This window comes from Cervus canadensis, chromosome 33 (assembly GCF_019320065.1).
Source record: "Cervus canadensis isolate Bull #8, Minnesota chromosome 33, ASM1932006v1, whole genome shotgun sequence".
Classification (NCBI taxonomy): Eukaryota; Metazoa; Chordata; class Mammalia; order Artiodactyla; family Cervidae; genus Cervus; species Cervus canadensis.
This window is the reverse complement of record NC_057418.1, coordinates 37229758-37240687: the sequence shown is the minus strand read 5'-3', so window position 1 is coordinate 37240687 and position 10930 is coordinate 37229758. Positions and strand designations below refer to the sequence as shown.

Genomic DNA, 10930 nt, shown 5'->3' with positions numbered 1-10930 from the left:
ACAACACACCATCTGTGCTCTATGGAACCGCTGTTAACTTTCTGATTTTGAACTGATTGTGCTTTGTTTTTGTGAAACAGCAATGATATGAACTTATGACAAAACAATAAGCCTAAAATAATGCACAAAAAAAGCACAAAATAGTGATGTCAAACACATGTCCACTGTCTTAATAAACGTCAAAAAAGAAACTGCAAAGAACAAGATGCACAGTAATTTCATCTCATAATTGCAAAAGTGCTGCCAAGGTTCTGGTCCAAAAATAATGCAACAGTTGGCCTTGCTGACCCTGTTTATCATAAATATCTATTTGTAGAGTTCTTCTGACAGCCCACCATTGACCAGCATGACTTCTTTCCTATAAATAGCAAAAATATTAAATCATAAATATAATTCCAGAGAGGCATGTAATAGATAAACAAAGAAGCCATAGTAAATGAAATTAGAGTATGATTTAAGTAGCTGGTGTTATGATGAATTTAAATGATGGGTATAGTTTAGGAAGGGTTCCTACTAAATATATACTTAGAAATATGCTAATACTCTAGACATTGAACATTAAAAATTTTAAAAAGCATTTAACATGTACTCTAGTTTTTTCAATTACTTTATTATTTTTTATATTGAAGTATAGCTGATGTGCAATATTATGTAAGTTACAGGTGTGCAATATAGTGATTCACAAATTCTTAAGGATGCTCCATTTATAGTTACTGTAATATATTGGCTGTATTCTCTGTGTTGTATACTATATCCTCGTAGCTTATTTTACACGTAGCAATTGGTACCTCTAATCCCCAAACCCTGTCTTGCCCCTCCTCCTCCCTCTCTCCACAAGTGACACCGGATTGTTCTCTGTCTGTGGGTTTGTTCCTTTTTTGCTATATTCACTAGTTGCTGTACTTTTTAGAATCCACATGTTTCTTTTGGATATACGCAACCAGGAGGGGAATGGCTAGATCATGTTAGTTCTATTTGTAGATTTTTCAGAAACCTCAATGCTGCTTTCTGCAGTGGCTGCACTAGCTTACATTCCCACCAACAGTGGATGAGGGCTCCCTTTCATCCACATCCTCGCCAGCGTTTGTTATTTATGGTCTCTGTGATGATCGTTATTCTCACAGGTGTGAGAGGATGTCTTGTTGTGGTTTGATCTGCGTTTCCCTGGTGATTACTATGTTGAGCGTATTCTCACATGCCTGTTGGCCCATCTGTATGTCTTCTTTGGAAAAATGTCCATTCAAATTTTCTGCCCATTTAAAAAAATTTTTTTTGATGCTGAGTTGTATGAGCTGTTTATCCACTTTGGATATTAACCCCTTCTTGGTCATAAGATTCACAAATACTTTTATGTATAATCTAATTTCTAAAAGTCAATATTTTAAACCCCAGCCATAACAGCTAAATTGGATGTCTCCAATTTCTACTTTTTCTCATGATCACCCAGGACCATTCCAGCATTTAGTTACTAAGCGTCAGCATTGACAAAAAAGGAAATTTCCAGAAAAGTGCATAGCATGAGATGTGTTTACTTTACTTATCTCCTTAATTTTGCTGAAATTATAATGCCATTTTACTCATTTTACTACAGAAAAGTCCCCTCCTCCAAATTCCTCACTGGGAGAGAAGCCATACATATACCTTATTTATATACTGCAAGCTTTGTCATGAAAGGAAACTTGTCCTGGAAGCAGGCAGGGTCTTTGAGATGAGTCTCATGTGACTTTGGTTACTTCTGGTCCCCTCCCGACCACACTTTGCAAAGACTTGAGGGTCTTAGGAAAAACACGTTTCCCACAACAAAGCCTGACGTTTAAATGTCTTCATGCACCTGCTCTGTTGCTGTTGTTCAGTCACCCAGTCATGTCTGACTCTTTATGACCCATGAACTGCAGCACGCCAGGCCTCCCTGTCCTCACCATCTCCCAGAGTTTGCCCAAGTTCATGTTCATTGCATCACTGGTGATGCTGTCCAGCCATCTCATCCTCTGACTCCCTCTTCTCCTTCTGCCCTCAACCCTTCCCAGCATCAGGGACTTACCTGCTTTACTTCTTGTTAAGTCATCTTCCAGGTACCAAGACGGGGTCCCATCCAGATAGATGTCAAGGCAATAGCCACCAGCAGGCACGTGTGCTCAGACACACAGGTCAGTGGTGAAATCTCACTTCTATCCCAGAGGGTAAGCTGACTTTTATTTATAAAATGGTTGCCTTGAAGGGTACAAAAGGGTTAAAATCTTTATCCTACTTCTATGAATTCAAGGTGGAGGAGGTTTTAGTTCCTCTGGGTAAAGACTTCCCAGGTGGCTCAGCAGTAAAGAAGTCGCCTGCCAAGCAGGAGACGCAGGTTTGATCCTGGGAAGGAAAGATGCCCTGGAGGAGGAAATGGCAGCCCACTCCAGTACTCTTGCCTGAAGAATCCCATGGACAGAGGAGCCTGGTGGGCTACAGTCCATGGGGTCCCAAAGAGTCAGACATGACTGAGTGACTAAACCACAAAGACAAACAAGAAATCTCTAAACACAATCGTGCAACTTCATGACCTAAGAAACACCTGCATTCCACATGCAGAACCTCATGCGTCCTCCACTCACCTGTTTAAAGATGCTGGATAAGTTTGCAAATCATTGAAACCACAGTTCACATCACAACTAAGGATCAGGAAACTCCTCCAGTGGAAGCATTAACAAAACTCCTTGTGATGGTACATACGTATATGAAACTCTGCTATCCACTCAAATCTACTACTTTGGATCTTTTTTAAAATGGCAAATACAGCATTCCCTTTATATTTATAAAGTTATGTGTGCAAATGCAACTGGAGAAAATTTGCAAGTTAGGAAGACCTAATAAAAGCCCTTAATGAAATCACCACTTCATGTCTCAAAAGTAAAATAGCAACTCTTAATATAAACTCTGTTCATAAGAATCTATCAGAAAATTATTGCCCACAGCAAGCAGCAGAACACAGGAATGTGAGTTCAAACAGACCCACAAATCACTTCCGACATACTTTCACTGTGTCTGCGATGAGTTATTCGAGACTCGGGTTGAAGGTCCCAGGACACAAGGACAGACTTGGCAGAAGAAGGCCCCCATGACAGAGTATGCAGCAGCCCCCAGAACTGCCCAAGCTGTTCCCCTCAAGGGCGCTCGGGGACCCCAACTTCCAAGGAACGGAGGTGGGTGGGCACAGCCCTGGGGACCCCATCCCAGCCTGGAGAGATGATTCCAGACTCTGAGTATCTGTGGCAAGCCAGCTCTGGGCCATGATCTGACGACGTGCCTCCTTGGACCTGCTCACAAAGGAGGCCTCTCTGCCTCCTGTAAGTGCAGATGGTGAGTTTTCTGAATTGTCCTCCTGGGCGTCTTCCTTTTCAACACATTGGTCAGGCTGAAATGAGGTCATTTAATGGGCTTGGGGGCATATTCAGGAAAGAACAAGACCAAGAGTTTGACACATTTCTCACCACAGACACCAGCATCCTGGTGACCAGGAGCATCCTCCTGGGTCATCGGGGCTGAGAGCTCAACACTGACCTTGACCTTTGTACACTGGAACTGGAGCAACTGGAAATTTACAAAGCAAGATGATGCTTTAGCTCTTACTCACCAGCATCGGTCTTTGCTGAGGCTCCAGGTTTGACTAGATGAGTAAATGTTCTCCACAGAGGCGCAGAGGGTTTTATGAAGCCCTAAATACCCAAGAGCTGCTGCCTGTGCGTCAAGCAGGAGAGTCCCCCCAGAGCAATCTCCCGAAAATGCAAACTGCGGTTCCCATCCTCCAGCTCCTGGGCTTCAGGCTCCCTGCCCGTGTGTCCACTCGCCTTCCTGAGGACTCTGGGAAGAAGTGATGTTCACACTCTCTGCATCCAGAAACCCACGTCTAGAAATGCTGAGGAACCATCCTGGGGCCGCTGTTGATGACCTACGATGATCATAGCCAAGGTTCAGTCCCAAGTTGGTCCTTTCAGGGTTTCTTGGTGACAACACAGAGCTGCCTGTGACCATTTGTGATGCTATTTTTTGTTTGCGTGTTCATCTTTTAGAAACAAACCATGGTCAGAATAAAAGTCCTTTTCTTAGTAGCATTATGCAGTAGCATTTTGTGTCACTTACTATGTGCTGTGCTTAGCCATGTCTGACTCTTTGCGACCCCATGGACTGAAGTCCGCCGGGCTCCTCTTGTCCATGGGTATTCTCCAGGCAAGGACACTGAAGTGGGTTGTCATGCCCTCCTCCAGGGGTCACTTACTATAATGTAGGGATAGCCTGATGGTGCTTAAAATGTCAAGTTTACAATGAGAAGAAAGGTCTCCTCTGCCCTGGTCGTCAGGGGCAGAGGAAGAGTGGCTTTTCAGTCTAGTCACATGGGTTTGGTTACCAGGACTGCTTACCTGCCTTGGGACAGGATATAACTTTGCATTTCTTACAGAACCCTACAGCTTTCTCATCTGCAACAGGCAGATTCATTTTGGAGGTGCGTCCAGAATGAGGTACCACAGGCCTCCTCCTCACAGTGCCCATGCTGGGTTCCCGTCGCTGTCCTCAGCTGCCCTCTGGGATTTCTGCAGCCAGAAAGAACCCGTCATCCTTGCTTTCTTCTGCGTTCTCACCCTGGCTGAAGGGTGTTTACAGAGGTTCTGAAATGTAGTTGAGCGTGGAGATGGGTGGTTAGAGTGTTGGGGTGCAGTTAGGCAGTTTGGGCAAAGACATGCTAATTTGGACCAAGAAATCCCAGGGACTGTACTTTCCCTCCAGACACACAAGAACCCAAAAGTGTGCTTCCTCCTTCTTGCCCGCAGGGTCCCAGCCAGGGGGGGAGCAGGCTGGGTCCCCAGGCTGCCCTCCCCACCGAACAGAAAACAGCGCACCTCTGTCATCGGCCCCGGGGACCTAGGTTAAATGTGTGAGTGCTCCCTGGAGGGTGGGGGGAGGGGCGTGGGGGGAGGGGCGTGGGGGGACGGGCAGGAGACATGGGGGAGGGGCGGGGAGGGGAGTGACGGGGGAGGGTGGGAGAGGAAACTCGGGGGAGGAGACGTGGGGGAGGGGTGGTGGGGGAGGGGAGGGATGGTGGGGGAGGGGAGGGATGGTGGGGGAGGGGAGGGACCTTAGCAGAGAACCGCTAGGGAGCCTCAAGGAGGTTCTTAAAGAGCCTTTGGCAAAAGAGCCAGGGACAGGGAATACTTGACATCAGCTTCCTTCTTTCTAAATGTCACGGCTGTGCTCGAGGGGGTCACTGTAGGACGGGTCACAAGGCGGCGTTTGTGGCTCCTGCGCCGAGACCTAAAACAGCGAGGTCCCACACAGGGTCTCCTGGGTGCCGTCCACCTGGGAGGAGTCAGCGGCGGCGGGAAGAGACGAGGCCAGGTCGCCTCACGCGAGAACACGCCGCCTCACGCGAGAACACGCCGCCAGGCCCCTCCTGACCTCGCGGAGAGGGAGGAAGGTGAGGACCTTCGGCGCAGGCCCAGTCCTCGGCGCAGGGACCGGCCGGGACCGGCCAACGGCGGCACCTTGGAGGCGCGGCCACTGGGCTGATGCCACGTGGGCCGCTCGGTTTCGACCACAGTGGGGATGTTTACAGAAATGGGTAAGCGCTGAAATCCGGGGTGTGTGCGTGTGTGTGCATGTGTGCACGGGGGCAGGGGCTCCCTGTTGACCTGCCCAGCCCCCAGTGCAGCCGAGGAAGCTGCGGTCCTGCCGGGCGCGGAAGGCCCGGCCCACCACCCCCGCGGGCTCTGCCCCAGCCCCGCCTGACTCTGGAGGTGGGGGCGTGAACCACTGGTTTGCACACTTAAGTCTATTGCCTTGTGCTTTATCGTTCCGCTATTTCAGAAATAAACATCTCAAACCCAAATCATTCTACTCTAGAGTGAAACGTCCGTCTTCACGGTGGACAGAGGGGCGGGGGTGGGCCTGTTGGTGGGCCAGGCTCCAGTGCTCGCAATCCCCTGGGAGGGTCCTGGTTCAGTACTGGTGAAAGCCCAGTGCTCGGACCATTCTTAAAGATGCTGACGTTTTAAAAATGGCAGCGTAAAGTGACTTATCTCTTGGTTATTCCCACAATGCTCTGGCTTCTCATCCTTAAAATAGTTCTGTGCATCCAGTAATCTCTCCCACACGCTCCTGACGATGACCTCGTGACTGAGCAGGGCTCCCCTGCGTTTCCCTCCCCTTGGGGCTCCCAGGCGGAGGCGGGAGAAGTAGGAGCTGAGCCAGCGGCCGCGGGGGGCTCTGTCTAGGGAGGCTGAGGACCAGCCCTGCTCTTGCAGGAGCTCCAAATAAACCCTCTCCTTGAAAACCAAGCAGCGCGGTGAGGCAACCTGCCCCAGCTCCCCGAAAGCCAAGAGCGGAACAAAAGGGTGCATTGATTCGAGCCCAGCGCCTGCTGGGTGTGCAAGAAGGCCACCTGGCCGCACCCCAGCGCCTCCCCAGAGCCCCCCGAGCCAGAAAAGTCAATGCTGGGAGATCGTCAAGTGCATTCAGATTCCTGGGGCGTTGTCAAGGGCCCAGTGGGCCGCGAGTCCCGGAGTTGCCAGCCCCAGGGAAACACTGAGCCTGTGTTCATCTCCTGGTGCAAAAGCACAGCCGTGGCAGCTCACACCCACCAAGGCTTATTCTCCAGAATGAACAGAAAGGAGGTGCCTGACTCAGCATGAACGGGCCTTCTGCTGAATTTTGGGTGCCCTGTGCTGTTTTACAAAGTAACTGCCTTCAAGACAGTAACCTGGCCCCCACTGCCTTGCGACGAGGCTGCTTCACTGTGAGACCTTGGCTTAAAGAGGTTAGAACACTTGTTCAGGTTGCTCTGACGGCAAGTGAGGGTCTCAGACTTCAACCCGGACAGTGGCCTTAAACATAGAGAGGTACGCTCTTGTCCAAAATTGCAGCGGTGAATTTACCAAGGGAATCATTGTGTGCCTCCAAGTTCTATCATTCATCTGGTGGGTGCCCGCCAGGATCAACAAGGCCAGCTGACTCCTTCGAGAGGCCCAAGTTTCCTCTGAAGAAGCAGGTTATATTTTAGGGAATCTCCTCATGAGAAAAAGCATTTAGAAAAAGAAACCAGACTCCAAGTAAAATTGGAAATGAAATACTGGGGCATAAAGCACTGCATGACAGAGTTAATCCCCCTACGGCACTTAGAGCTCCTAAAATGTGATTAGAAACAAGACAAATGGCCCTGAGAATAACGGGCATTCTTTGTCCTTTGTTTGACCAATAGGCGGCCAGAAGAGCAGGTCCCAGGAGCCAGGCTGGCAAGAGCTGGGGAGTGTCTCTCCATAACTGGAAGACTGATGAGCTGTGAGGAATACCATGCAGCTACATTCACGGTTCCAGTGACGGCAGACTCACACAGAGACGGGGACCCTGCGTGCCCGCTGATGGTGACCCTTCTGTAACAAACAGACCGGAAGACCATGGGAGCTGCCGTCAGGGGCTGTCAGCTCCACAGTAAACCACGCTTGAACGTCTCCAGAGTTTGCAGGAATTCTCCTTTTTGGTGGGTGCGTGCATGCTAAGTCACTCAGTTAGATTGACTCTTTGTGGCCCCATGGACTGTATGTAGCCTGCCAGGCTCCCCCGACCATGGAATTTCCCAAGCAAGAATACTGGAGAGGAGTGCCATTTCCTACTCCATGGGATCTTCCCGACCCAAGGGTCGAACCCGTGTCTCTTGTGTCTCTTGCATTGGCAGGCGGTTCTTTAATGCTCTGCCACCCGAGAAGCCCAAACAGCAGATCATTTTGTTTTTCGGTCATGCCTTGCAGCACGTAGGCTCTTAATTCGCTGGCCAGGGATTGAATCCTTGCCCCTTGCATTGGAAGCCTGAAGTCCTAACCGCTGGACTTTTGTGTGTGACTCTGTAGTATTTCATCACATGGATGGATTCATGTCAGCACGGCCCTAATCAAGATGCTCATAACAAAGCGCACAGCTCATCTTTTAGGGGGGTTGTGTCCATGTTTCCCAACTAGGGAGACATCAAGGAAAACAAACCTCAGAGTGAAGCACGGATCTGACCCCCGTGGAACCAGAAGGGGCTGGAGCCCGTTTCTGAGCACCAGCGAGTGGGTGGCGGGTCGGGGCAAGGAGGCAGGAGGGAGAAAGAGGAGGCACGGACCTTCTTCCACCTCTTTGTTTACCTGAAATCAGCACCTTTCCTTACTTAAAAATACTGAAACCCAGGAACTATATTCAATACCTTGGAACAACCTATAATGGAAAATAGTCAAAAATACATACATATTTATATAGATACATATGTATAGCTGAATCACTTTCTTGTACACCTGAAAAACGACATTGTAAACCAGCTACACTTCAATTTAAAAAAAAATGGAAACCCAACAAATAAGCAAGAAGTCAAACGAAGAGCAATTATTGAAAGGAATGAAAATTTCCACATGGGATCACAAGGCCGAAGGTGGAGGGGTCATGGGAACTGCCCAGAGCCTCGGAACCTACCACTTGGGGCTTCTCCCATGCTGGGCATTTCAGCAGAAAGTCTCTGGGGCCCTGAATTCAGAATTCCGGAGTGTTCCAGGAAGGCATCTGTACTGCAGAGAGAAACAAGAAGAGGAAGCTGCCTTCTCGGGGGGCTGCTCTGAAGACAGGGCCGTCCCATCCCTCCCCACGAGCCCGCCGCCTCCGGGCCCCCAGGCTGAGAGAGTCCAGGACACCAGCTCATGCTGTGTCTGCAGGGTCTGTGCATTAGTCTGCAGAAGCAGGCTGTTTCCCTTTGTTCTGATTCAGCCGTTTGTCTTCCAGTTGGGTCTGTAGGGGGCTATTCGTCTGTTGAGGCAGAGTTGGTAATTTAACCAAAAATCCTGCCAGTTCCTCCCTCAGCTCTCGAATTTCCTTCCCAAAACCTGCTGACCCCTCTGGAGGAGCCCAAGCAGGTGCTCACCTGAGACAGAGGATCCCGGTGTGGCTACACGGGTTACCTCACCCACATACATGAGCCCATAATTGTAGCATCTTGAACTGAACTGAACTGAGCATTAACTAGGTATATGAGAAATTATTTCATTTTTCAGTGAGACAAGATCGATACAGTGACTTATCCAAGTTAATTAATCACTGGCAGAAAAAGACTGAAGTGACCTCCCCCACAATTTATCTTCCTCTGCAGTTTTCTTCTATATGTGGACTCTGGGATAACTACAGTGCTTATGTGAAAAACTCATAGAGAAGAAAAATAAGAGACCAAGTGTTTGCAGGGCAACAGAATGAAAGCAGTTTTGTAAGTAATAAAGAATTTTATTTAAAAGTTGTAATTATTTATTAAAATTCATATTAATAGCATTTCTAGAGTAGTTCTTAATATCTGAAATCCATTTCAATGAACGATATTTCTCTTGTGCATAGGATGTGCAATAGGATTGTGCAAATGATGGTTCCTAATATTACCATCAGTAGTTGGTCTCTTTGGTTCTCCGCTATACCTCACTTTTAAATCCTATTTCTTGCCAGCCAGCTGTCTGCCTCCAAGCAAAGCAGGGTGCTTCCCTGTCCCCCACTGGCCTCTGGGGGTCCTACATGCGAGGAAGAGCGCACTTGCCCTGAGACCCCCGGGAGCAGAGCAGGGCCGGGTCCCAGATCACACCTGCCATGGCCCCGGCCCAGGCCCGCAGGGACCATGGAGAAGGTCCATGGACAGCGTTCCGACGAGGCATGCAAATCCAGTCTGCTGACTCAGGGCTCATTTTAGTCACATCTGAGCCAAGCTGAGCTCAGAAAGACAGGCTCGGGGAGAGAGCCGGGCCTCTTCTGACAGTCTGAGCTTCCAGTGTGCAGACGACAGTGTGTGAAACCTGAGAACGGCATTAACTGCGGCCTCTCGCTACACCCTGCCCACCAGTGGCCTTGCCCGCTTTTCCCATTAAAGCGTGTCTCAGCCCACCGTATAATCGTGTGCATTCACCTAGAGCACAGAGGTCTCAGGAAATGAAGAAAAAGCAAAATAAAGAAAAGAAAATGCATGCAAAGATCTTTTGAGTAAAAGACTGTTAATAAACATCAATGGTTAACATGTCTATGTAATCTCTCATTCTTTTGAACTAAACTTTTTCTTAATACAATGATAAGGAATTCTATTAGGTGATACTGATGGTGACTAGTGAAGGACAGACAGGAAATGCTCCCCAACTGTGAAGCCAACTTCATGCTCCTTCTTTGCAACTCCAGGAGGTTTCAGTATGATTTTCATTAATGAAAACACATAATATTAATATTAATAGGTATTATTTATCAGTGCCAATGATTGACAGTCATTCCATATTTCCCTCTCTTTATGGAACAGTTATAAAGGAACATTTCTGAACCTCTGAAACCAGAGGACAGAAGGGGTTAATGTTACTGTAAAATTGCTTTATATATATACACACATACCATATCTATATTGTATATATATATACACACACACACACACCATTTCCACCCTCTGGGTGCAAAGATTTTCATTCTTCTAAAAATGTAAAAAGAAAATCCCCTTTCTTTCCCTCGTGTCAACTCTTGTGCTGCAGAAAATTTTCTACTAAAAACTGCAAACAAATTTCCCCCACATGTGCCCCTGGTGAGGTGACCAGCCCCATTCTGGGGCAGGAAGGCAGTCTGTGGTGTGCCCAGGAGACAGAGTTACAGGGCTTCTATTTCTGTAGATGTGACTTTCAGGGAACCTACTCAGACACGTTTCCATATTCAGGAAACAGCACGAACAATGTATACTGAAAGACGGCCTCACTCACGAACAGTATCCACACTCCCTCCTTGGGCTGGTCGAGGCCTCCCAGCCACGGCTCGGGGACCGGGAGCCTGGAGGACACGGAGGTCCGGCAGGCTCTGACCTGAGCCCGGGTCCCTGTGCAGCACTAGCTGAAGGCTGAGAGAAGCGGAGGATCTCCAGAGACCATGGACAGGGCTC

General features: G+C 48.6%; 1 long non-coding RNA gene across 1 annotated transcript; it reads left to right on the top strand.

The window, feature by feature from the left end:
- Positions 1-5200: 5200 nt before the first annotated feature.
- On the top strand, positions 5201-10005 carry LOC122434031. The gene is made up of 3 exons (XR_006267221.1): positions 5201-5593; positions 7229-9250; positions 9481-10005. It is a non-coding gene; the product is annotated as an uncharacterized LOC122434031 (long non-coding RNA).
- Positions 10006-10930: the final 925 nt, after the last annotated feature.